The sequence below is a fragment of the Ornithorhynchus anatinus genome, chromosome 20, assembly GCF_004115215.2.
Source record: "Ornithorhynchus anatinus isolate Pmale09 chromosome 20, mOrnAna1.pri.v4, whole genome shotgun sequence".
NCBI classification, from domain to species: Eukaryota; Metazoa; Chordata; class Mammalia; order Monotremata; family Ornithorhynchidae; genus Ornithorhynchus; species Ornithorhynchus anatinus.
Window position 1 is genome coordinate 6412337 of NC_041747.1, and position 27484 is coordinate 6439820.

The window sequence follows — 27484 nt, forward strand, 5'->3', positions numbered from 1 at the left end:
TAAAGATCTAGTGAAGACCGAGAGACAAACTTTAAGCCATTTCATTCCACTTTGCCTCGATGGCAGAAATTGCCTGTATTTTTTAATGTGAAGATGAGGCACAAAATCACTTTACTAAGAGGACTATCAGAAATGCGGTGGAAACACTAAGAATTAAAAGTGGGACAGAGTTGGCTGTTTTCCTGACTCCACCTAGGTCAGCTCTGCCCTGGGGTTATGCATGTTGAGAATGACGGTGACGAATATTTACAAAACAGTGAGATCCTCATTTAAGTCATTTTGAAACCGTAAGTGCTTTCTTTCTGTTTCTCCCTCTCACCGGTGTCATTAATACTGACCTCTCCAACTGTGATGCCTTTTAAATTTATCCTGGCCCCTTCCCACATTAGACGGATTTTTACCCTCTGCCCCTCTCAGTCAGTCCTCTCGGCACTTATTCCTCCTCTCAGAATTTTCTGAGCACCAATTGTAGGCAGAGAACTCTACTAAGCACTTGGAAGATTGCAATAGAATTATTTGATCTTATCCCTGCCCTTAGGGAATTTGCAATCCAGCAAGAGAGAGGGCCACCTGCCTCTTCACTCTGCCTTTTTTTCTTTGCTAATTCTTTAGTCTTCCAAAACGACCCTGTGCCAGGTCATGGACAAATGTTCCAATCTGCTACTCAACTCCACCTCCCCAACAGTGCAGGCAGATTTTTCCTACCTGCACTCTTGCTTACATACAAAAATCGATGTGATTCATCACCAGGTCCCCGGGACTAAAGATACGTGCCTCATAGATCCATGGCCAGGGTCCATACAGCAGTTCTAGAAAAATCGGGCTGCAGGGTTACCCTCGTGCCACATAATTATTCCAGAACTGAGAACATCTTGGATATCATTTCTTCTGGACCCCAAATCACAGAAATAGTGCAGGCCTCTGCTCAGGGCTAGGACCAACCCGATTTTCTCAGAAAATGACAGTCCTTTGGAGTTGTATTCCGTCCCTTTTGCTGCATGTTAGAGCCACCCGGTCTAAGTAAAATGTGGGCCACAAAGAAACCTCAAACCAACCGGACAAGTTTTTAGTCTGGATAGACTACTGTTTTAACTGGGTCAGAGTCATGACAATTAAAACCATATATAATTACTGGTAGTTAGAGCTCTAATGAAAAAATATGGCCTTTTGCAGATGTCATACCGATGAGCCACAAATAAATGGTCCTCATTTTTCAGGGGGTTGAATTCTTGCCACAGATGTGTTTATAGGAATAGATGTAAAAAAGATTTTTATAACTTTCACTTATATTTGAGAGTCTGATTTTTGTGATTTAATAAATCTTGCCTCTTCAATGAACTGGTAACCATGTGATTGTCTTTCTTAAAAGACCTCAGTATTCAAAACAGTACTTTTTTGCCACCACAGGTAAACCTGTTCATATCAGGAATCAAGGAAACACTGAAGTGCTTGGTATTTCCTGTAGTTATTGTCCTAGGTAGTGGGAAGGGAGAGGGCCAGGGAGACACGGTACCACCATTATTATTTGATTAGTTTTCCTACAATAATTCTGATACCAGAGCAGAAATCATGATAAACGTTTTCTGAACAAAAAGCTTTTTCCTTATCAAAAAACTTAAAGTAACATTAATCATCAGGGGCAACGTGGACAAGGCCAGCAGGGGACTTTCATAATATGGAAAAAAAACCCCTCTCTTCCACGAGTAAGGCAAAGTGGGAGAAAATCATGCCCCCAGTAACCTCAATTGAAAGTTTAGTGGATGTGATGTAGCATTTCCACGTCTCACAAGAGGGCAGCAGACGGCAACACTTCATTATTAAAGCTGGGAAACGTGGAAGGCCAAGAGAATTTGTAGATTGTCAACAGTACTAATCCCATTCTTTCATTTTTCTGTTTTCGAGTAGTTTGCCAGAAACTTTAGTAAATTTGTTTTGGAGTTGACTCATTATATTTTCCAAGGAATGGTTTTTGAATATGACACTTTAGCAGGCTAACGCAGCATGAAACAACTTGTACTAAGCACTAGGGCAGATACAAGATGATCAGGTCAGACACAGTCTCTGTTCCTCATAGGCCTAAGAGCCTAAGTTAGGCGGGAGAACAGATAAGGAAAGAGTTCCAGAGGAAAGAAGTAACTTGCCCAAAGTCACACTGAGGGCAGGTGACAGAGCCAGGATTAGAACCCAAGTCCTCTGACTCCTCGGCTTCTGCTCTTTCCACTAGACCAGGCTGTAACTCCATTTACGTTTCATTCATATACATTTCAAACGGACAAAACTGCCTTCCATTATCCTGCCCTAACATACTGGGCCTTTCCTGTTGCTAAAACCTTAGGCTTCAGGGAGGAAGCAGCGTGGCTTTGTGGAAAGAGCAAGGGTTTGGGAATCGGAGGATGTGGGTTCTAATTCGGCTCCGCCACTTGTCTGCTGTGTGACCTTGGGCAAATCACTTCACTTCTCTGTGCTTCAGTTACCTCATCTGTAAAATGGGGATTAAAACTGAGCCCCAAGTGGGACAACCTGATCACCTTGTATCTACCCCAATGCTTAGAACAGTGCTTGGCACATAGTAAGCGCTTAACAAATGCCATAATTATTACTACACCAGGAAGAAAATGAATTTGAGGGCCAACGTCAAGGATCTCATTAAGATGGGTAAGTGAAAAAGAAACCACTGGAGATATTTGCTGGAAGAAAGGCTTCAGTTATTTTTTTCAGATCCACAAGAAGATTTGCCAGCAAGCCCACTTTCCAACAGCAGATCATTTTTTTCTCTGTCTTAATCACAGTCACATGGAAGAGTTACGTTTCTGCCCCTGAAATGAAGGGGTTTCTGAGTCGAAACCTTAAATGAATTGTGCTAATGGGGCCAACTGATCAGCTCCTGGACCACTACCTCCCTTTCTGAAAACAGAAACAATGAATTTCAAATAGAAATTGAATATCACACTAGGTGCTGGTCAGGATATAATTAGAAACCATATGAAAAATTAGACAAACAGAAGGGTCTGTCGTCGGATCCCGAGTCTTGTGTCTATAGATCATCGATGGGGATAAATCTACTGTTCTAGGATCCAGAGTTAATTAATTAAGCATATAATGTCATTGTTAATTAAGCCATGTTCTCATATATCTTCAACCCTCCTCCTGGACTCTCTTCTCCCCAGGGTTTAATTATTTCTTGGGAGTGAATTAACTCTTTCACACACCTAGGGCTGTAGCAATTGTTCTGTTTTTGAAAAAAACCCTCATTCCTCTACATTGTAAGCTCCTTTTGGGCAGGGAACATGTCTACCGACACTGGGGTAATAATGTTGGTATTTGTTAAGCGCTTACTATGGGCACTGTTCTAAGCGCCGGGGGTGATACGGGGTAATCAGGTTGTCCCACATGAGGCTCACAGTCTTCATCCCCATTTTACAGATGAGGTAACTGAGGCTCAGAGAAGTTAAGTGACTTGCCCACAGTCACACAGCTGACAAGCGGCAGAGCCAGCATTCGAACCCATGACCTCAGATTCCCAAGACCGTGCTCTTTCCACTGAGCCACGCTGCTTCCTAGAGTGTGAGTCCCATGCAGGAAAGGGACTGTGTCTGCCCTGATAATCTTGTATCTGCTTAGTACAGTGCTTAGTACAATGCTTGGCGCCGTAGTAAGCATTTAACAAATAGCACTGTAATTATTATTATTGACTTACAAATGGCCCCAAAGGGTTAAGGCTTCTGATTATCTGGGGGTAGTTTAACATAGAATGCAATCATCAGATCAAGCCACTTTTTTGAAAGGTTGCTCATTAACACCACTGGAAGAGTGTCTTTCCTAACAACTACCACAGTGGTTATGATGAGCATAATTAACACACATATAACTCACTGAACCCAGGAGATGAGAAGCTAAATCCTGAGAGAATTCCAATTTACCAGACCTACATGTGAACCACAAAAGGGAAAAAGAGGACCAGTTTGTAATTGACCCGGTACCTGCGCTAAATGAGTTGAAGTCACCCTGATGGAAAAAGTTCCCCTATGAGTGCGTGAGCAGCTGAGAAGGCCACTATGGGGCCCACAGTCCCAGCCACACTGTGTATAAAAGAAGGCTGCCCCTTAACAATAATGATAATAATAAGAAGAATCTGTGCCTTGGTTACCTCATCTATAAAAATGGGGATGAGACTGTGAGCCCTATAGGGGACAGGGACTGTGTCCAATTTGGGCTGTATCCACCCCACTACTTAGTACAGTGCCTGGCATATAGTAAGCGTTTAACAGATACCACTAAAAAAACCCAACACTACATCAACCCATTTGTACTCACTACTGTGAGCTCGTTGTGGGCAGGGAATGTCACAGTTTATTGTTGTACTGTACTTTCCCAAGCGCTTAGTACAGTGCTCGGCACACAGTAAGCACTCAGTAAATATGATTGGATTAAACTGAATTTATGTACTCACAATCATCTGTAGCATTTCAGTATAAATGGTCGTGCATTCCCAAATATTTTAGCAGTACCACATATCAATCGCCATAAAAATATAAATTGTCAAGTCTATGGTGTTTCCAGTGACAATGTATGGATCCGAACGTTTGACAGTGGAAAAAAAGGGATAGAGAGAACACTGATTCTTTTGAAATGTAGTGTTGGAGAAGGCTTTTGCGCATACCATGGACCACCCAAAAAACAAACAAATGAATTTTGGAGCAAATTAAACCTAAGTGGTCCTTGGAAGGTCAAATGACTCAATTTAGATTAGGATATTTTGGACACAATCATTCATTCATTCAATAGTATTCATTGAATGCTTACTGAGTGCAGAGCAATGTACTAAGCACGCGGAAAGTACAATTTGGCAACAGATAGAGACAATCACTACTCAACGACAGGCTAGACGACTAATTCTCTGGAGAAGACACTAATGCTAGGAAAAGTCCAGGGAAAACATGGAAGAGGGAGACCGGCAGCTAGATGGAAAGAGACCATAACAACAATAACGGAAGAACGGTTAGAAAGGTTGCGGATTATGGCAGAGGACAGGACGTTCTGGAGAAAGTATATCCATGGAGTCACTATGGATCAGAAATGACTCGACGGCACTTAATAACAACAACATATACCTATCCCTCAGCACTTGTTTCTACACCGTGGCTCAGTTGAAAGAGCACGGGCTTTGGAGTCAGAGGTCATGGGTTCGAATCCCGGCTCGGCCACTTGTCAGCTGTGTGACTTTGGGCAAGTCACTTAACTTCTTGGTGCCTCTGTTACCTCATCTGTAAAATGGGGATTAAGACTGTGAGCCCCACGTGGGACAACCTGATTCCCCTGTGTCAACCCCAGCGCTTAGAACAGTGCTCGGCACATAGTAAGCGCTTAACAAATACCAACATTATTATTACACTGTAAGCTCGTTCTGGGCGGGGAATATGTCTGTTAAATCTGTTGTGTTGTACTCTCCCAAGCACTAAGTACAGTGCTCTGTGCATAGTTAAGTGCTCAATAAATACCACTGATTGATTGATTCTTCCTCTCACCTGTAACTTATCTCAGCATCTCTCCCCCTCTCTCCCCACTAGATATAAATGTCTTGAGGGCAGGGATTGTCGTTTTAGACCTATTAGTAGTAATGGTATTTATTAAACACTTACTGTGTGCAGAACACTGCATTCATTCGATTGTATTTATTGAGCGCTTATTGGGTGAGGAACACTGTACTAAGCACCTGGGAGAGTACAATACAAAATAAACAGACACATTCCCTAAATGCTGGGAGGGACTACACAGGTAGGAGTTAGATATGCTCCCAAGTGCTCAGTAGAGTGCTCTGCACACAGTAGGAGCTCAATCTTGCCGATGGATTGATGTTGGGCCGAATTTTACTCGACTGCAGACTGTGAGCCCATCATTGGGCAGGGATTGTCTCTATCTGTTGCCGAATTGTACATTCCAAGTGCTTAGTACAGTGCTCTGCACATAGTAAGTGCTCAACAAATACTATTGAATGAATGACTATAATGACACAAGGGAAGTGTTGCTTTCGGCTAAAGGAGGGGGAGGGAGGCACCACAAAGATAGAAGTAAAGACCATGAATGTCTTATTTCTTCCTTAAAGTTTCCTGGAACCCCATGTTCTAAAGGTAGACCTTGCTGATTTCTAATAATAATATTTTAATAATATATAATAAAATATAATGTTATTGTGCAATGGTATGTGATATGATGATAATGTTTATTATTATTTCTTCCTTAAAGTTTCCTGGAACCACACATTCTAGGGGTGGACCTTGCTGGGTTCTGGCTTGCTCCCAGTGAGCTGCCGTCAATGCATTCACTCTATAACTGGTGCCATCTGTCAAGCAAACTCTAAATCTTCATTCAGTTTGCCTTGCTTGAGCCAACTGACTGACTCCCCCCGCCCCCTTTTTTTATAGTATTTGTTAAGTATTATGCAAAACGCTGGGGTAGATACAAGCTAACAAGTTGGGCACAGTCCCTGTCCCTCCTGGGGCTCCCAGTCTTAATCCTCATTTTGCAGATGAAATAACTGAGGCACCAAGAAGTGAAGCAACTTGCCCAAGGTCACACTGCAGACAAGTGGTAAAGCCGGGATTAAAACCCAAGTCCTTTTGACTCCCAGGCCCGTGGCCTATCTACTCGGCCACACTGTTTACCACCCGCCTCCCCCCCCCTCCCCCCCCCCGCCACCGCGTTGGCAGGGACCCCTCGATTCTCTTTGAAAGAGAATGATTTAATTGGCTGCCTTATTCAGGGATCAAGTTTAAGGCATCCTGATCCAAATGGGCTTTTCTTCTGAAACTAAAACGTGAGGGGGGTGGGGTGTGAATGGGGAGGGGGGGTGGAGGGGCTCCTTTGGGAGTGGGGGGAGTTGGAAATTCCGTTGCTCAAGGAAGAGAGGAACAGATGGCGTTGTCAGCACCAAGCTCAGGGCAACAAGGCGCTGCATGACACTTTCCAAATTGTACTGCATATGCAAACACATGCTGCCAGCAAAACCTCTGCTATTTAAATCCCAGGCCTCTCCTGAGCAGAGAGCGGGCTTCATGATTGTTGTTAAACTCCTCAATTTTGTCATGGACCTTGTCCGGGTCGAACGTCCCTGCCATCCCTGTCCCTTCACTAAAGGAAGTTTAGTGAACTCCAGACCTCTCCAAAGCACACACACAAGCACTAGGGGTGTGAAGGAGAGGATCACATGGAAATACAACTCTGAGACCTTAAAACTCCACTATCCTCTAAATCGCTTCCAGAATAGGAATGCTCTAACGGGAATACCTCAAGGGGGACCCAGGATAAATCATTTCCAACGCTACTCTGGGGTTTTAGCATTTGATAAATGGAAAGGGAGAAGTGCAATAAATATGAAATCCAGGTTAACTAGCTGGGTGGCAGAGTGGAGATGAGGAGAGAAGGGGGAAAAGGAGGAGAAAGAAAGAGAGAGTCAGAGAATGAGGTGTGGAGATGTGGGAGGAGCTCGTGTTAGCTGGGCAGCTGTGTTGAAACCAGTGAGCTGTAGGTGACTTCTTGGATTCTCCCTCACCCGCTGAGCACACCAGGAATCTGACTCTTCCCAATTAAGTCTCCTTTTTTTCCTTTAAATTTCCAAAGATTAACCCCCTGGTTACTTCTAATAGCTCTATGTTAAGGGAAATGAACAAACTACAAAGTGGTAGTTTGGGGCTAAGAAGTCAGGAGAACTTAACTGCTCTAGTAGTGTCCCTATTGGACAAGGACTGTGCCCACTAACTCTACTGGACTCTCCTAGGGACTTAGTATAGTGCTCTGCACAGAGTAAGCCCTCAATAAGTACTACTGATTCCAAGATCATGGGAAACAGGGAAGACAGGGGATTCTCACAGATCATATTATTATCACTCCCCATACTTGTGGATATTCCTGTTTTGATGACCCACCATCTCTAATTTAAGTTGATTCTAACATCCCTAACTTTCCCATTGATTGCCCATACTCTGTCCTTTGTCCATAGATTTCTCCTCACCTCAATTTAGCCTGCTGATATTTTTTAGCCTGGCTATGAACAAAGTTTAGCATTTTTGAGACCCACTAAAGTAATAATAATAATAATGATAATGTTGGTATTTGTTAAGCACTTACTATGTGCCAAGCACTATTCTAAGTGCTGGGGGAGATACAAGGTAATCAGGTAGTCCCATGTGGGGCTCACAGTCTTCATCCCCATTTGACAGAGGAGGTCAGTGAGGCACAGAGAAATTAAGTGACTTGCCTAAGGTCACATAGCTGACACGTGGCAGGGCCAGGATTAGAACCCAGAACCTCAGACTGCCAAACCTGGGCTCTTTCCACTAAATCACTAGCAGCACCCCAAAGATGTTGCAGTATGTAATAATGATAATTCATAATTATGGCATTTGCTAAGTGCTTACTACATGTCAGGCACTATACTAAGCTCTGGGATAGATACAAGCAAATCAGGTAAGACAAACACAGTCCCTGTCCCACGTGGGGCTCACAGTTTCAATCCCCATTTTGCAGATAAGCTAACTGAGGCACAGAGAAGTAAAGTGACTTTTCCAAGGTGACACAGCAGACAGGTGGCAGAGCTGGGATTAGAACCCATGACCTTCTGACTCCCAGGCCCATGCTCTATGCATTACGCCACCCTGCTTCTCTCGCAGATCGCACCCACGTGCCTCAGCTCACCGCTTGGAAACCAGTGCCAAAGACCCCCAAGGAAAGCCCAGAATTTAGGGAAAAGTCAGAATTAATTTTGCAGAAGGATGAGGAGGATTAAGCTCTACCAAATGGGCTTTTCTGTATTGGCAGTGAATGAAAATGCTGTCTCATGTGCAAACTTCTTCTCGCCCTGTTGTTCAAAACCTTCCAGAGGTCAGCAAAGCAAGGGCTTGAGCCATTGAATAAGTTTTCTTTGCCAACCACAAGGACCATCGTAATCTGTTCCAAAAACTCAAATAACGCCAGCTCTTTTTGCTAATGCAGCGCGTACAACAGTGACATGGAGAGGGCTCTTGGTCGTGTATAAAACCCCTGAGTCTACACTGAATCCATCCAGCCTTTAATTAAGAAAAGTGTCTCAAACTTTTGCCTCAAGTCAGCACGTTCTTGTAATTGCTCTTCCTGCCGATTCGGATAACCATCTTTGGAGTTTGCAGCGTGTATGCCAGGTGCAACCTAATGTTAATCAATTCAGGGACCAATTAGAAGTGAGAAAGGGGCAGGTAAGACCCACCAAACTGCTATTAAAAGGATTGGCTATACCTTATTTGGATCAAATTATGCCAACTTTTGCAGGTCAGTTTTTTTTTTTACTTAAAATCATATTTATCCCTCAGTTAATGGATTCTATCACAGTAGATGCTCCTTGAATAGCATCAGTTAAAGGACTTAAATGGGTCCCTTTAACGGCACCAAGTCTTTCACTCTCCAGGTATGGTGGGAAAAGTCCAAACCGCATTAAGCGTTTAGACTCTGAACCCGTCATTGGGCAGGGATGGTATCTCTCTGTTGCCAAATTGTACATTCCAAGTGCTTAGTACAGTGCTCTGCACATAGTAAGCACTCAAATACTATCAAATGAATGAATGAAGCCTTCTCGTAATTTCTCTCCTCAGAAAATACATGAAGAAGCAGCATGCAGCGGGGCCGTGGCAAAAACATTACACCTGAACCTGAGACAGTTACCAGTGGGTAAAATTACATGGAGTACAGACGCAGCATACAATCCTTCAGCAAAGTACGCTAAGTCATTTGACCTCTTGAGACACACCGCTAACTAAACTCTTTCTGCAGCAAAATGGATTTCAATATGTTGGTAGATAAAGAGGACACACAGCATTTGCAGGTTTAATTAAATGTTTGCCTAGCCACGTAAAAAGACAGTGATATATCTTCATCGCATCTGGCAGCTAAACTATCCTCCAGTCATCCCTTAATTAGCATGCTGGTGAATTTAATAGAAGTCTCTCTGATGGCAGTACCAGATGGCCTTCCTGACTGACAAGGAGAATGACAATTTCTGTCATGTTTACTTCCAGGATAGAAAAGCCGCTCCCAAGTCCCTCTAGAGTACAGTTTTGATGAAATCAGAGGCCATATTTAATATCCTCTGAAGGCAACCCCTTTGACTCCAGTTAAGTGGGAGGTCTGAATCTCATGAACTTCCAACCGCGAATTTTCCGTGTTTCCCCTTGTGAATTCTGCATGTCTTATGAAGCTACTGGGCTTTCAAATACAGGGAAGAAATGTGTAGTTCAACCAAATCTGTCAAGAACAAGACAATCTGCCTGGAAAATGCAGATTTTTGACAAGCTTCACTCTAATATAAAAGTTGGAGCCCTTTACATTCCTCCCTCACCTCCAAAATCTTTTTCTTTTCAGGACCATTGGGGAAAACATGGCAAGAGGTAAAAAACATATTCAGAGCAATACATGTCTCACACTGCATGTTTTAAGGTGTAATCCTTAAGGAGGTTACCTTTGAAACTTCTACTAAGGCTAAGAGACTCGAGGCTACAGTGCAAATAAAATGATTTCAAGGACATCTTTCTTTGGTTGATAATTACACACTGATGGAAGGAGAATTTGGGCAGGCCTAATTTGAGTGCCTTCCTGAAATAAATAGGGAAAGAGTGCCACACTGCTTTGCTAAAATTGTGCAGATTATGAATTGGTCCCTTTACAATTTAAGTTAGTTTGGAACAGCGTGGCCTAGTGAATATAGCATGGACTTGGGAGTCCGAAGAACCTGGGTTCTAATCCTAGCTCCCCCACTTGCCTGCTTGGACAAGTCACTTCACTTCTTTATGCCTCAGTTACCTCATCTGTAAAATGGGGATTAAGACTTGGAGCCCCATGTGGGGACATGGACCATGTCCAACCTGATTAGCTTGTTTTTCCCCAAATGCTCAGTACAGTGACTGGCACATAGTATGCGCTTAAATAACATGGGGGGAAAAAAAGAACATCTTTCTATTTAATTTCAGGAGAAACTGGACAGAGTAGTCTCAATCTTCTGCTGGGAACAAGATTCATTTGGACAAGTTTCAGGAACTTGACAGTGCCGATTAGGGGCAAATAATTCATGGCCGGAAAATGTGCCTTCCCAGGTCAGAAATAGCTCTGCGGAGGCTGATGTCACCTGAAGTGCATGTGGTTTGTCACCTTTGCAGCTACTATTCACACTTCGTGTTAATAAAAGCAAAGCTTTCGGAGGAGAAAAACACCTTTTTACCTGTCAAAAGCCCAGAGGAAACTTGTGACCGATTAGAGTAAATTTCAGGCCAGAATCCCAGGGACTTCATACCTGGAACTGCTTCCCGACCAGCGTTTTTTGCCTCAGCTCTTTTCTAGTCTAGGTATTCCCTCTCTCCTCCTCCCTCTTTCTCTCCCTTCCTCTCTTCCATTTTAGAATCCAGGCTTTAACTCCGACAAGCCTCCTCTGAGTTTTCTCTGGTACCACAATAAACATGTCACCAGGGCGTACAATCCTATATTTGTATAACTGAATTGAAGATAATTGGGTAAATACGGAGGTTCTCAGAAGATTGCTTTTAGGATCTAAGCACTATGACCTGACCTTCACTCCACTGACCTCCCCTCTCCCAGGAACTCATGTAAATGCAAATATTAGGGAGGCAGCATGGCCACCTGGAAAAAAAAATGGGACTAGGATTCAGGAGACTTTCATTCATTCATTCAATTGCATTTACTGAGTGCTTACCGTGTACATAGCATCCTACAAACCATTTGGGAGAGTACAAAACAACAATAAACAGGGATTCACTCCCACAACGAGTTTACAGTCTAGAGGGGGAGACTTGGGTTCTAGTCCCAGTTCCACCACTTTCCTGCTGTGTGACCTTGGACAAGTCACTTAACTTCTCTGTGTCTCAGTTTCCTCATCTGTAAAATGGAAATGAAATACCTGTTCTCCCTCCTGCTTAGGCTCATTGCTCTCCTGCCTGTTTACCCAACTCCGGGCCTGGAGGGGGCAAGTAATAATAATACCTGATATGTGCTTACTGTGCCAAGCACTGTTCTAAACACTAAGTAGGTACAAGTTAAGCAGGGTGGACAAAGTCCCTGTCCCACACAGGACTCACAGTCTAAGTACAAGGGAATAGGATTCAATGCTAATTTTACAGATGGGGTAACTTAGGTACAGAGAAGTTAAGTAGCTTGCCCAAGGTCACACAGCAGACAGTCAGAATTAGAACCCAGGTCCTCTGACTCCCAGGCCTGAGTCTTTTCCACTAGACCACCCTGCTTCTCCCATACATACACTGTTTCCTAATCAAAATTCACTTGGATGCCTCAAGTTTGAATATATATATTTTTTTAATTTAGGAAGAGGCAAAACTAAATAAGAGTCACTGTGTTGGGGGGGCAAGGGAGACAAGTTTAGAAGCCTTTCTTCAAAGGCAGTTATCAGTGGAGAGAGGCATATGTATCAATAGGTTGTAGGGGACCTTAAGGAACAGTGTTTTCACATGGGTGCTTGGGGACTAGTCAATTCCCAAGACTATTGACACCACTTTGACATTTAGCATTGTGACAGTTCAGTGCTATTGATAATAATAATAGTATTTAATGATTGTGGCATTTAAGTGCTTACTATGTGTCATGCACTGTGCTAAGTGTTGGGTTAGATGCAATGCAATCAGATCAGCCATTGTCCCAGTCCCACTTGGGATTTACAGGGGGTGGGAGACCAAGTTATTTAATCCCCTTTTTACAGATGAAGAAACTGAGCCCAAAGAAGTTAGCTGGAGGTAGACTTGAATCTTTGGCATCTTTTATGATTTTTTCACCCAGCCAGGATAAGACCACCAGCCTGTGGAAACTTTGATGCAGTTCCATTGATGGTCAGGAGATTTCACTCAAGAATATATGAATGTGGAACCCCTGGGAGTGAATTTCTGAAAATTAGTTGCATTTAATCTATGTTTCTGAGGTCCTGCATGAAGATTTCAATAATAAAAACAAACCGCTGAGGGGCCAAGGAGAAATATTTTGAATATACCTTCTAAATACCTTCTAAGTTATTTATTTTAATGTCCATCTCTCCTTCTAGACTGTAAGCTCGTTGTGGGCAGGGAATGTGTCAGTTTATTGTTATATTGTACTCTCCAAAATTCTTAGTTCAGTGTACTCAATAAATACGATTGAATAAATGGATAATTTATCTAAAAAGGGAAGGGACAATTTTCTTGGAGTGAAGCAGGCAATTACATGACTCCCAAAGTAAGCCTATGAGCCTCTAGTGAATGCTAGAGGACCTCTCTGTAAGAGGATAATCGTTTTCTCTCCCTACTGATATTTTTCAAATTTGTTCAAATTTATATCCTCTCATGAATTGCTAGAGCAATTTGTAACCTGACTTTGGAAAAAAATTCATCTGCAGTGGAATGTACTTTTTAGCCCTTAGTATTTCTTTTTATTGCTGGAATTTTCAGCTTGTAACGCATAAAAAGAATTCCCCTTTCTCAGGCTGCTCACAGCAGCCACTTCCCTTAGGCGATTTGCTCCCCACCCCCCCACAACATGCACACACACAAAAAAACCCAAAACCAAACATACACACTAACACACACATACTTTAGGAGAGACCAGCAGCCTAATAATTCTGGTGGGTTGTAAAAGAAGCCAGCCGTGCAAACCTCAATGAGATGTAGCAAAACAACTTGGATCACTTGTTTGGCTAATGCCCTGACTCCAAAGCCAACCTAGAGGGGAACACCGATAAAGTTCCTTTCAAACACGAGTTCCCGCCCAGCTTGGCCTGTTTCTCCTTGGCTGCAGACAGAGCTGGGTGGAGAGGCTGAGCCAGAGGCAGCCCATTAAGGCCAGTACAATTTTGCTCCCCATTTTCCAGTTACGTGATGAGAATACAGGCTCATCAGGGCTGCACCAATATTCGCCTGACAGGCCCAGGACCGGGATCTTCTCTACCAACTCTATTGTACTTTTCCGAGCACTGACTACAATGCTCTGCACACGGTAAGTGCTCAGTAAATACCACTGATTACCTGGCCCTCACCAAAGAGGCTGAGTGGCAGCAGGGATCTGGCGTGTGCCCATCAACAGTCAGTAAATACCGTAAGAAAGCAATCCATCAATGGCATTTGAGCTCTGTGTGCAAAGCATCGTAGTAAGCACTTGGGAAAGTACCATACAAAAGAGTTGATAGCCATGATCCCTGCTCACAACGAGATTATAGCCTAGAGGGAAAGACTGACATTAAGCAGCATGGCCTAGCAGGATAGAGGGGGGCCTCTATCAGAGTCAGAGGGTCATGGGTTCTAACCCCACCTCTGCCACTTGTCTGTCGTGTGGCCTTGGGCAAGTTATTTCGCTTCTCTGTGCCTCAGTGACCTAATCTGTAAAATGGAGATTAAGACTGTGAGCCCCATGAGGGACAGGGACTGTAACTAAACCCGACTGCCTTATATTCACTCCAGTACTTAGTACGATGTCTGATACATAGTAAGCACTTAAATACCACAATTATAATTAATTTGGGATAGGGGAAGTAACAGAGTATAGCATATATGCATTAAGTACCGTGGGGCTGGGGTATCACAGGGCTTAGGGGGTACAGGGACAAGAGCATAGTCAGTGCGGGGGGGGGGGGGGGCAGATAGGAGAAATGAGGGTTTAGTTGAGGATTCACAAGCCTATCAACCTGTAGTCATGAAACAAAACACCTGACAGCGGAGTTTTATTTTCCTTGGCTAATGTCATTACAGATAGATAGACCAGGGACAAAGCCATCATTTTAAAAGACAGGTTTATACCACAGGGTCTATTTCAGGGCATTTAAGGTCCGATGGGCTGATCTCTAGTTCCTAATTAGAAAGGCATTTCCACGGGTACTATAAATCAGCCGTTATCAGAGCCTTCTCTGACTCCAAGGGAATGAGTGTAGAACTCCAGGTGGGGTCTAGTGGCCAATAGTTTCTGGATGGGCTTCATTACTTCCCATTAACTTCTCTTTCCTCATGGTCTTGGGATAGTCAGGTAACCCGTTAGGGGCCATGAGCACGACAGCCATAGTCACGGGACAGGCTGAAAAATCATGTCAAGGGAAGCCCAGTCATCGTCACCCGGAAGGCCTGAGCTCTTATGGAAAATCATCCTCAAAGGGCTGGGATTCCCAGTTTGTTCCCATGTGTCCTCTCCAGGATTATTCCAAACTCGTGTCCTTGGCTGCTGGGAAGATTCCTTGTGCTACATTCCAATGCCCCCAAAGAGCTGTTGAAAGGGATCAGCCTCAGTGGTGGGTCAGAGGAAGAATCAGAGCAGACCCTGAACAACTGTTGAGACCTGCTTCTTAAAAATGCACTCTCTCAACAGCCTAAAGGCGCATTAAACAACAGCAATAAGTAATGTGCACTTTTAGTGGTGTTTTAAGAGCCAATTAGCCAGATTCTCCCAGCAATAAGCTACTCTTAGAGGAGTCAAGTCAGGCACATTTGAAAGTGGAATTCACTCTTGGAGACTGTGAAGATTAAATTTGATAGATAATCGGCTGCATTTTGAGTGTCTGCTGTGTACAGAGCACCCAATTAAAAATATATAAATCAAAGCAAGGTGGCCTAGGGGACAGAGCATGGCTCTGGGAGTCAGGAGACCTGGATTCTAATCCCTGCTCCACAACTTTCCTGTGTGACACTGGGTAAATCACTTGACTTCTCTGGGCCTCAGTATTTTCATCTGTAAAACGGGGAATATCTATTCTCCCTTCCCCTTGGACCGTTGCACCAGATGTGGGACAGGGACGGTGTCTTATCCGATTGCTAACGCAGCTGCCTAGCACAGTGCTTGGCACATATTAAGCGCTTAACAAATTCCCCAAGAGTTAATGGGGAGCAAGGAAGGAACAGATTGCAAACATACAATAGGTGAGAGAGTAAAAGCCCAGCTACAGATGATGCAAAACAAAGTAAGCAATTAAACAAACTAATGAATGAGTGAATAATAAACAGATACTGTACACATGCAAATTATGGCTTCAATGCACTGCCCTCTACAGTGTCTTATTCCCCAATTAGCTCATTACTCAGGAGAATGGAGCTACCTGAAACATCCCCACAAATGCAAATTGTTTAGAGGGCCCTTGAGGTTTCTCCTAGCTTCATAATTCTACCACATGGAGATTTATCTTCAAAGCTCAAGTGAAATGAATGATAATGAGTCACATTCTCCCAGTCATAAACTACTCCCAGATAGAAAGACAGGCGCTGCTGGAAACTGTGGTTAACTCTTTCAGGTCTACAAGCTACCATCTAATTTCTTCAAGTGTAAATTTGTATAACTCTATAAGGTTTATCTGAAAATCAACCAGGCAAGCAAGAGTGAAGTGTGGATATGAGGGGAGTCGGGGCAGACTAGTGAGGAGGCTGAGAAAGTAGTCAAGGCAGGATTTGACAATTACCAATGGAGGTGGTTCCCATTCAAATGAGTCAGTTGTATTTATTGAGTGCTTACTGTGTGCAGACCACTGTACTAAGGGCTTGGAAAGTACCATTTGGCAACAAATAGAGACAATCCCTATACAGTCCTTGAACCAGATAGGGCTCAGTCTCGATCCCCATTTTACAGGTGAAGTAACTGAGGCAAAGAGAAGTGAGGCGACTTACCCAAGGTGACACAGCAGACAAGTGGCAGAGTCTTTCTGACCCCCAAGCCTGTGCTCTATTTGCCAGACACTGTACTAAGCTCTACAGGAGATACAAGCTAATCACGTTGGACACAGTCCATATCCTGTGTGGGGCTCATGATATTAATCCCCATTTTACAGATGAGGTAACTGAGGCACAAAGAAGTTAAGGGACTTGCCAAAGGTCACACAGCAGACAAGTGGCAGAGCCAGAATTAGAATCCAGGTCCTTCTGGCTCCCAGGCCTGTGCTCTATGCACTAGGCCACATTGCTTCTCCTTCTGGGCAGGGATTGCATCTACCATCTCTTCCATCCTGTTCTTTCCCAACTGCTTAGTACAAGTGCTCTGCACACAGTACCTGTTTAATGAATAGCACTGATTGATATCTGAAATATTTCATCCTGTAACCAAGATTTTGCTTTTACTTCAATCAATGGTATTTATCGAGTGCTTAAGTACATGCAGAGTAGATGGCAAACTCCTCTAGACTGTAAGCTTCTTGTAGGCAGGGAACCTGTCTACTAACTTTATTACACCGTACTCTCCCAAGAGCTTAGTACAGTGCTCTGCACACAATAAGTGCTCAATAAATACGATCAATTGATTGCAGTGCACTAAACTGAGAGCTTAGCACTGCTGTATGCAGAGCACTGTACTAAGTACTTGGCACTTGGATAATGGGATGGCAGATTTTTAAAACAAGGCAGGTTGGCAATAGCCATTTAGAGGTAGGTAAAATAAATTGGCTGCTTACAGAAACAGCGATCCTTTTATTTGCTCTTCTAAGGCTTAAGGCTTCACCCTAGTCCCATTACAAATGTCTACTTTCAAACTGGATACATTACTCTGCCTTCTGAATTCTCTAGTGCTATGACACAGCTGAGGATGAATGAGATTTGGAGGTGGGGTCTCTCTGCTGGCGTTGAGAAAAATGTTTCCTGTGCTACCCATGGGTGTCAGAGCAATGTCCATCTGAATCGTTAGGCGCTATTGGATCTTCCTGGACATAGCGCATAAATCTCCAAGACCCCCACCCTCGTCGATGCAATCTGGTCTGGTGGTAGCACCATCGCCAAACCTAAAGACAGCTCAACTATTCCCCTCGGGCATCTGAAGTGGGTCCTCTTCCTTACTGCCCTCCTGGCCTCTCTCCTCATTCCTGATGAAACTTCTTCATGAATCTACGGCCGAAATGAGGCGGGGAAGGTCCAGCCTTCTCAAGGCCTCCGGCAGAAGTTTGTCTCTTTTTCTTTTTTTTCCTAAACGCCATCTCTCACCGGGCCCTACGATACCTCAAGGCCAGCTTGACTGAGCTAAGACCTGCTTTGTGTTCACTCCACTAACCAAAACGATGCAACCTTTAAGAGGAAAAATGGGATTTCTGCTCAAGCCGTCAGAATCGATTACATTTGCACACGGCTTTTCATCCTGGTGGTGTCTCAAAGAATTGTATAAATAGGTCATTTACTCATCCCTGAATTGCAACGTCCTTGAAGACAATGCAAAGCAGCTGTTCCGAACACATATACACACACCACACACATACACATTTGTTTTCAGGAGAGAAACAGAACTTTCACAACTGAATGATCAAGAGATCTTTCTATCAAGCTGCAGGTCATTTCTAGGGGTTTGATTTTTCCCAAGGAAATAGGCAGGAGGAGGTGATCCCTGACCTCTTGAGCCAAGCTTGGTGAACATATTAACTATAATATTTACACAGTCGTCTCCCCATCACATCAAACCAGTCTTGCACTTATTGACTTTCAAATTGGATTTGGAACAAAGCGTTTGGGGGAATGTATTTGAGACCTTGATATCCCTCAGCAGTTCAAACGGGAATGGTGGATGGATAATCCTGAAAGGGGATTAGGAGGCCTGGTCAGTGCAGGCTATGGGAGGGGGAGAGGAGGGGAAGGGAGAGGAGGGGAAGGGAGAGGAGGGGAAGGGAGAGGAGGGAGGGTGGGTGTGTTAAGGGTGGTGTAAGAAAATGCTGCCTGTTCCAGAGAATCAGAGTCACCTAAACTCTCCCAAACTCAAACTGGGAAAAACTGGTTTCATGGGGTGGTTTTTGCCCATCAGAGTCCAAAAAGGACCAAAACCTGGAGTCTTAAAAGGGATGCAAGGTTTTATCCAGTATAAATCCACAAACCCAGGAATATTTATCTTCAGGGATTTATTTATTTATTTTTACCTGAGAGCATGTATATCCCAATGGGATGGAAAAACCACTTTTTAGGATTTTAAGGTAATCACATGATTACTGAAACATGTTTCTTTCCCGCTCACAAGACAGGAATTTTTATTTTGGCAGGTTATATCAGGGCCCTTTTACCCTTCCAATCCTACTACAACTAATCATATTAATGATAACAATTTATTAAGTTCCTGCTACGTGCCCAAGTACAGGGTAGATGAAAGGTTATGAGATCAGACCCAATCTCTGTCCCACCCAGGACTCAAAATCTATTTCATCCCCATTTTACCACCGGGGAAACTGAGTCCAGGGAGGTTCCGTGACTGGTCCGAGATCACCCAATAGCCAGTGGGAGAGCTGGGACTCAAATCAGGGCTTCTTGACTTCCAGTCCTGTGTTCCTTACACTTCCTTCTTTCCCTCTCTGACTGCTTGCTCTCCAACTTATTCCTCTCCTCTGACTCCTTCTCTGCCTTCAGTGTTACCCAAGTTTCCCTTTCACTAAAAATGTAGAAATGTCTTGAACTCACCACACCAGATCCATCTCCCTTTTCTGCCAAAACTCTTCAAACAGGTTGCAAACAGCTGCTGCCTCCACTTTCTCTCTCCAACTAACTCCCTCCGCCCCCACCTCCCTGCCCCCATCAATCTGGATTGGAGATCATAAACGTTTCCCACGTTTGACCTCTCAAATTAAATGGCTTAGTGGAAAGAGCCCGGGCTTGGGAGTCAGAGGTCGTGGGTTCTAATCCCCACTCCACCACTTGTCTGCTGTGTGACTCTGAGCAAGTCACTTCACTTCTCTGTGCCTCAGTTTCCTCATCTGTAAAATGGGGATTAAGACTGTGAGCCCCATGTGGGACAATTTTATTATCTTGTATCTACCCTAGCACTTAGAACAGAGTTTGGCACATAGTAAGCACTTAACAAATTTGATTCTATTTATTTGCTATTGTTTTAATGAGATGTTCTTCCCCTTGATTCTATTTATTGCCACTGTTCTTGTCTGTCTCCCCCGATTAGACTGTAAGCCCGTCAAAGGGCAGGGACTGTCTCTATCTGTTACCGATTTATACATTCCAAGCACTTAATACAGTGCTCTGCACATAGTAGGCGCTCAATAAATACTATTGAATGAATATCATTATTACTATTAATAATAATAATAATAATTTTCCACCTGAATTCTCTTTGGCTCTCCCCTGGCAGTCGCTACTTTCCATCTAGTTAAGCAGTGAGGCCATTAGGGTGGCTGAGGGAAGGCAGGTGGGTAGAGTTGCAGAGGCAGGAGCTAGAAGGGAGGGGAGAGTAGGAGAGCACTGTGATTTGTGCATGATTTGTGCATATATGCAGGATGGCCCAGTGGCAAGAACACGGGCTTGGGAGTCAGAGGACCTTAGTTCTAATTCTGGCTCCACCACTTGTCCGCTGTGTGACCTCGGGCAAGTCACTTAACTTCTCTGTGCCTCAGTTACCTCATCTGTAATATGTGGAATAAGACAGTGAGCCCCACGTGGGGCAACCTGATTACCTTGTACCTACTTCAGCGCTTAGAACAGTGCTTGGCACAGAGTAAGTGCTTAACAAATACCATAATTATTATTTGTGGTAGGCAGAGTGGCCTCAGGGAAAGAGCCCGGGCCTGAGAGCCAGAGGAACTGGTTCGAGACCCGGCTCTGCCATCGGCCTGCTGTGTGACCTTGGCTAAATCACTTTACTTTTCTGGGCTTCATTTCCTTATTTGTAAAATGGGGAGTCAGTGCCTGTTTTCCTTTCTGAGCAAACCATGGGGGACAGGGACCGTCTGTCTGACTGATTATATATACCCCAATGTTTAATACAGTCAGCCAATTGTATTTGAACATTTACTGTGTGCAGAGCACTCTACTAATCGCTTGGGAGAGTAAATCAATAAATTACAATGGTATTTGTTAAGTGCTTACTGTGTGTCAAGCACTATTCTAAGCACTGGACAGACACATTCCTTGCTCACATGAGCTTACATTCTAGAGGTTCTTGGCAAATAGTAAGCCCTTAGATACCCTATTTATTAATTTTGGATCAGTGATTTTTAAGGCTTGTGTTTTAAGTGTGTCTACTCTTACCCAGAATGTCTTTTTGGGGGGGGGGGGGCACCCATACACTGGCAGCCCTGTGTGAACTGAGAGACTGATATACACACACACAAACACACATATGCAGGCATGCACACACAAGGACTGGGGGAAGAGGTTTCTTTCTTATGCACCATGGGGTTTGGTAATGGTGCCTTCCCAGCCCTTTCTCCTTTCTTAGTTTTTTAAATCAAGTAGGGGTGGGAAGGGGAACAGAAAGGAGAAGAATACTCAGAGAAGAGATAAGGAATAGCAAAGTCCATAGGGAGAATTAACATTCTGAATTCTTCTTCCTTGTCAGCGGGTCAGGGAAGGAAGAGTGAGGGGAGGGGACAAAACTAGGCTCCGTCTTCTGAAACTGTCTCCTAACCTTCCTCGGCTGGCCCACATTGTTTGCGCCCTTGTTTCATATGATTTTGAAGAGTTTTATCCATCACCTGCTTATGGTTACTCTCTTTTGGCTTACAAAATTTCCCTCCACCTCATATCATTGGACAACGTGCTTCCTATCTAACTTAACAGAATTTAGGGTCAGCATTGAGCTGTGTCACTGATGGAGTGTTCAGAATGATCAAGAATCGACTGGTACACATCCTCCATCTCCTACACACAATTGTGTATGTGTGTGAAGGAGAGCCATAAATATCACTGTATAGACCAAAGTAGCTATCTGTAAACATCCGTACATATATTTGCACTGTTTATGTGCATTATATTTACCTCGTACACAAAATAAAATGAATCTTGTATTTAAATCATCCAGTTTAGTGCCTCACTAATGCACGGGTTCTCTGTTACATTTAGGCGAAGCTTGTTCAGTCAGTTTTTGAATCTTATTCCTGGGAGGAGATTTACCCTAACATCCAGACTGTTTTTCTTGGTTCACCATCAGCACATTTTATTCCTTCTCATCCAGTCCCAAATAACTCAAAACATCTTCTCATTTTCTTAAAATATTTATCTTGGACCAGATTCCCATATTTCCTTGATTCATCTTATCTTGCTTCAAGCAGAGAGCTCCCTTTGATGTCAACAGTAAACTAGACTCTTGAAAAGCTCTGTGGGGGCAGCCCAGAAGACAAGCAAGATACCTAATTAGATCACTCCTAGACATCTTTGAGCCAAGCGACAGACTTTCAGTTCCTTTACGCTTACTCCATCCTGGTCTTCAAACCTTTAATCATCTTTGCTTTGGTTTTCCTTGCCTTTGAAATGAGCAGCGTGTGATTGTGATCCTGTGGTCTAGTTACAGCTGTTCCTCACTACCTTTCCCAATTATACAATAATAATAACTGTGATATTTGTTAAGTGCTTACTTCAGGCCAGGCATTGTACTATTCACTGAGGGAGATACAAGCAAATCGGGTTGGACATAACCCCCCATCCCAGGTGGGGCTCACAAACTCAATCCCTATTTTACAGATGAGGGAACTGAGGCCCAAAGAAGTAAAGTGGCTTGCTCAGGGGGACAGAGCAGACAAGTCACAGAGCCGGGATTAAAACCCAGGATCTTCAGATTCCCAAACCCATGCTCTATCCACTACATCATGGTGCTTCTCTACAATGAAAATGATCAATCCCTAGTATTTATTGAACACCTTTTGCAAGCACAGCAGAGTACTCAGCACTTGGGAGAGCACAAAGGAGTTTATTAGGCACAATCCTTGCTTTTGAGGAGCTTACAATGTAGCAGGGGAATGATGTCCTAAAATGACGATATTAATAAACTTGTATTAGGCTTTCAACTCCTTAAGATCAAGGACCAAATCCTTTTATTCAAAAATACTTGAGTGTTTATTGTGTGCAAAGCACTGTACTAATCCTGAATTTCCTCTGTAAACCTTCAGCCTTAGTACAAGTCTCCATTCTCCCAAGTCCCTACATGAATCCTCTCTCATGACAATAAATGTTACTAATTCCAAACTGCCATATCCTTTCTGGGGGTGTCACACCACCTTGGCAGCCGTGAACACTGTGTGGGACGGGGACCGTGTTGGTTCTGCTTGCCCTGAGCATTCAATAAATACCTTCATTATTACATGTGTGACACAAGGTTAGATACGGGGGCTGGGGGAGCGGGGAGAGGCGGGGAAGCGAGGTGATGGTGAGAAAGTGGGGTCAATGCTGAACAAGCTTCTCTGACTAAAACCTTCTCATGTGCCCGGTGTTCGGTGACAGTCTATGCCCAGCCAAGAATGCTCGGTGCCTTTTTGGACAGAAGAATCCAGGCTGATTAGGCCCAACACCAAGCCCACTGGGTGGGGGTGGACCAAATCAGGCTTCCAGAAATTGGTGACATACCATGTGCTTAAGGGAAAGGCAGGAAGAGTGAGTTAGCCAACTGGCCACTACTGTTTCCCCTTCTCCAGAAAAATGCAGGCCATGAGTCACCACAAAAATGCCCAAGTGCCTTCTGGGGAGTCTGATCCTCATAGCAAACATTTTTCTATTTTTACTGCTAAACGTGGGATAGACCTAAGTGAGGAGAGGCTGGAAGACTGCTTGATAGTAAGCTCCTAGAGGGCAGGGACACCGTCTTTTACTTTGATTGTACACCCCAAACATCCAGTAAAGTGCTCTGCATACAGTATCAGTCAATCATATTTATGGAGCACTAAGAGTTTGCAGAGAACTGTACGAAGTGCTGGGGCGAGTACAATAAAACAGAATTGGCAAACATGCTCCCTGCTCACGAGGAGCTTACAATCTTCAGGGTGATGACAGAGACTCAAATTCTTTTCAATAAATAAATGATCAGTGTGAATATTTTTATTTAGAGTGAATAGGTGAGATGGGAGTCAAATCTGCACGGGCAGATGGTTAAATAAAATGTAAAGATTTTCCAAAACACTTCTTTATAATTTTGTTAACCTTGACTAAACTTCCTTATATAAGCAAGACACAAAGCAATCTTCCTCCAATAGCTCAAGATAACAGAGAAAGTAAATCTGTTGCCTATTTAAACTCTGAGAACAGATGATGCCTTTTAAAAGCATCTGTCCACTTGTTCAACATAGCAAGCATGGTCTCTGGGTGATTCTATGGATGTTTGCCAAGCTTTGCGATCGCTCTGGCGTGGATGCAGCCTTAGTTTCTTTGTGTAAGGTCTTAACTGTGTTTCTGAGCTGATCGCTCTAAATATCAGTGAAGGCTCTAACAAATAGAATATGACACTTAGATCCAACTTCCGTTTTAAAGAAAACTCAGTGGTGCAACTACATAAGGCAAAGGAGGCTCGTGGCAGGAAGTTTGAGAGCTAAACTTATGGACCCAGTCTCCAACCTAGAGTTGCTGGAGTCTTGGATTGTGTCCACTTCTTCTCTTTGATGACTTTAGCACTTCTACGTTTGGGTCCCTTCTCCTGTTTTACAGGAAACACGTTTTCGTCAGAAGCCCTAGTCGGCTCTTTGCTTCCTTTTTTTTTTTTTTAATAGTATGTGTTAAGCCATTACTATGGGCCAGGGACTACTAAGCACTGGGGTATATACAAGATAATCAATTTGAACACAGTTCCTGTCCCCCTTGGGGCTCAAAGTCTAAATCAGAGGGAGGGGGATTTAATCCCCATTTTACAGATGCAGTAACTAAGGCCCAGAGAAATGACTTGCCCAAGGTGACAGAGCAGACATGTGGCAGAGCTGGGACTAGAACCCAGGTCCTCTGATTCCCAGACCCATACTCTTTCCACTAGGTCTCGCTGTTTCCTTCAGATCTCTTTTTCTGAGTCCATGGAAGAATGACCTTTTCTGACTACAGTCCAGCCCAGATGTTTTCAACATCCCCAAACTAATATCATATGAGTGGTCTTGCATATGATGGAAATGGTTAGCATTTTTTGAACAGATTTCAAAATACTTCAATTGTCTAGAAGTTACAGTAGTCCTTTGGGAAAATGATTTTTCGTTCAACTAAAAACTTTGCTTGGAAAATACATTTGCTTAAAGAAGCATGTTTTTTTCTCCTCGGATTCTCTTCAAAACTGAATGTGGGCCAAGTTCTGCTGGGAGTGTGACTAAAGGAAGATCTCAGCACCAGCACTTTAGCTGGATGATACACACCTAGATCCTTGTCCTAATATTCTCTTCCCACTGCTTAATACAGTACCATAGATGAATTGGGATCTCACTATCAAGAGTTTCACCTCTGAACTTGAATGAGAGTCTGGGGTGGTGGGGTGTGTATGGGGGGGGTGGCTGTGTGAGGCTGGGGCTGCCACCACTTGACGGCTGTGTGACCTTGGGCAAGTCACTTGACTGCTCTTTGCCTCAGTTTCCTCATCTGTAAAATGAGGATTAAGACTGGGAGCCCCATGTGGGACAGGGACTGTTGCCCAACCTGATTAGCTTCATTCAATAGTATTTATTTCATTCAATAGTATTTATTGAGCGCTTACTATGTGCAGAGCACTGTACTAAGTGCTTGGAATGAACAAGTCGGCAATAGCTTGTATTTAGAGAAGCAGCATGGCTTGGTGGAAAGAGCCCAGGCTTGGGAGTCAGAGGATGGATTCTACTCCCCACTCTGCCACTTATCAGATGTGTGATTTTGGACAAGTCACTTAGCTTCTCTGTGCCTCAGTTACCTCATCTGTAAAATGGGGATTATGACTATGAGCCCCACGAGGGACACCCCAATTACCTTGTATCTACCCCAGCACTTAGAACAGTGCTTGGCACATAGTAAGTGCTTAACAAATACCATTATTTACCCCATTGCTTAGAACAGTGCTTTATTATTATAAATACAAAGGAGTTAGCAGGCAGATTCCCTGCCCACAAGAAGCTTAAGCATGGACTTCAGAGAAAATCCTGAGAAACTTCTGATCTAAAGACCAAAAAGTTTTTATTCCTAGTGGGCAGCAGGCAATCGTCCTGGAAATGCAGGTGATCAGTCAATTGATCAACCAGTGGTATTTACTGAGAGCTTACTGTAGAGCACGGTACTAAGTGCTTGGAAGGTGATCATCTCCAAATCACCATTACCAAATTGAGTCCATAACTCACTGGTCTCTTTCATTCCCGTTCTCCATCCTGCATACCAAATGGAAATGAAAAACTTTAATTATCTGCATTATTCTTCTTAATGGGTACTCACTAGAGTACTGTGGAGATGATGAAGGTTTTAGAAATATTGAGATCTATCATTTCTTAATAAGGGAGAAGATGGCAGTCACTGCAATATTGGTTAATTATTGCATTTCACAGCCCTGTGACTCAAAGGTTAATCATAAAGAAAAATGATGATGCCGGAGAAAGAAACATCTGAATGCTAACACAAAACAAGGAGAAAACCTTGCAATTGTATAACACAATCTCCTCACACCGCTCAGAGACCTACACAGGCTCACTTTTTAGGACTGTTAAACTCTCAGGCTAATGAGGTGCCTCAAAGTTACAGCCCACCTCCAGATCACTAATGCTAATCATTGCCAAAGGCTAAATGTATTCACCACGGGCTTCTGCCCTCCAACTTGATTTTTTTTATTCAAAAGTAGCTATTACCCACTTTTTTATCATCATCACCACTGAGGATATTCGTCAGTTTATTTCTACCCTCCTTAGCGCTTGTGTTCAGATGTGGACACATTAATTTTGACCACCTTAGTGGTATTTTACCTTTGTCTCCCCCATGAGTGAAGGCTCGCTGTGGGTAGGGAATGTGTCACTTCTGTAATTCTGTACTTCCCAAGTGGGTGCTTAATAAATGCTACTACTATGGAGCACTTACTGCCCGAGGAATCCAACACTAGATTTTCTGATCTATGAAATAGCAATTGTGCATTTGGTAAGTGCTTATAACAAGCACTCTGCTAAGCGCTCGGGTAGATGTAAGATAATCAGATTGGAAACAGACCATGTCCCTTATGGGACTCATGGTCTAAGGGGAAAACAGGTATTTAATATATATTGTACTGGTGAGTAAGCTGAGGCACAGAGAAGTCGTGACTTGCCCAAGATTTTACAAATACCACCATTATAAGTTACTTTCTGATGTTCCTCCCAGGGGTCATCTTTCCCCCTACTCTTTTTGTTTGTTTGAAATGGTATTTGTTAAGTGCTTACTATAAGTCATGCACAGTTCTAAACGTTGAGGTAGGTACAAATTTATCAGGTTGGACACAGTCCCTGTCCCACAGGAGGCTCACAGTCTAAGTAGTAGAGAATAGGATTTGTTCCCCATTTTAGAATTGAGAAAACTAAGGCACACTGCAAGCAATTAGCACACAGTAAGCGCTCAATAAATACGATTGAAATACGATTGAATAAATTAGCAGAGCCAGGATTAGAACCCAGGTCATCTGACTCCCAGGCCCATGCTCTTTCCACTAGGCCATGCTGCTTCACCTCCTGTGTCCAAGCCTCGATAGCTGTAGTATTTGTTAAGAGATTACCACGCGCCAAGGACTGAAGTAAGCCCTGGGGGTAGATACAAGATAATCAGGATGGACAATGTCCCATCCTACTTGGGGCTCACAGTCTAAGTAGGAGAGAGGACAGGTATTG

At 43.5% G+C, this 27484-nt stretch overlaps 1 protein-coding gene across 2 annotated transcripts in view; it reads right to left on the bottom strand.

Annotated features, from left to right (window-relative positions):
• The window catches only part of PROSER1 (proline and serine rich 1), a 90183-nt gene that overhangs the window by 31919 nt on the left and 30780 nt on the right, over positions 1 to 27484 (bottom strand). The window lies entirely within an intron of this gene.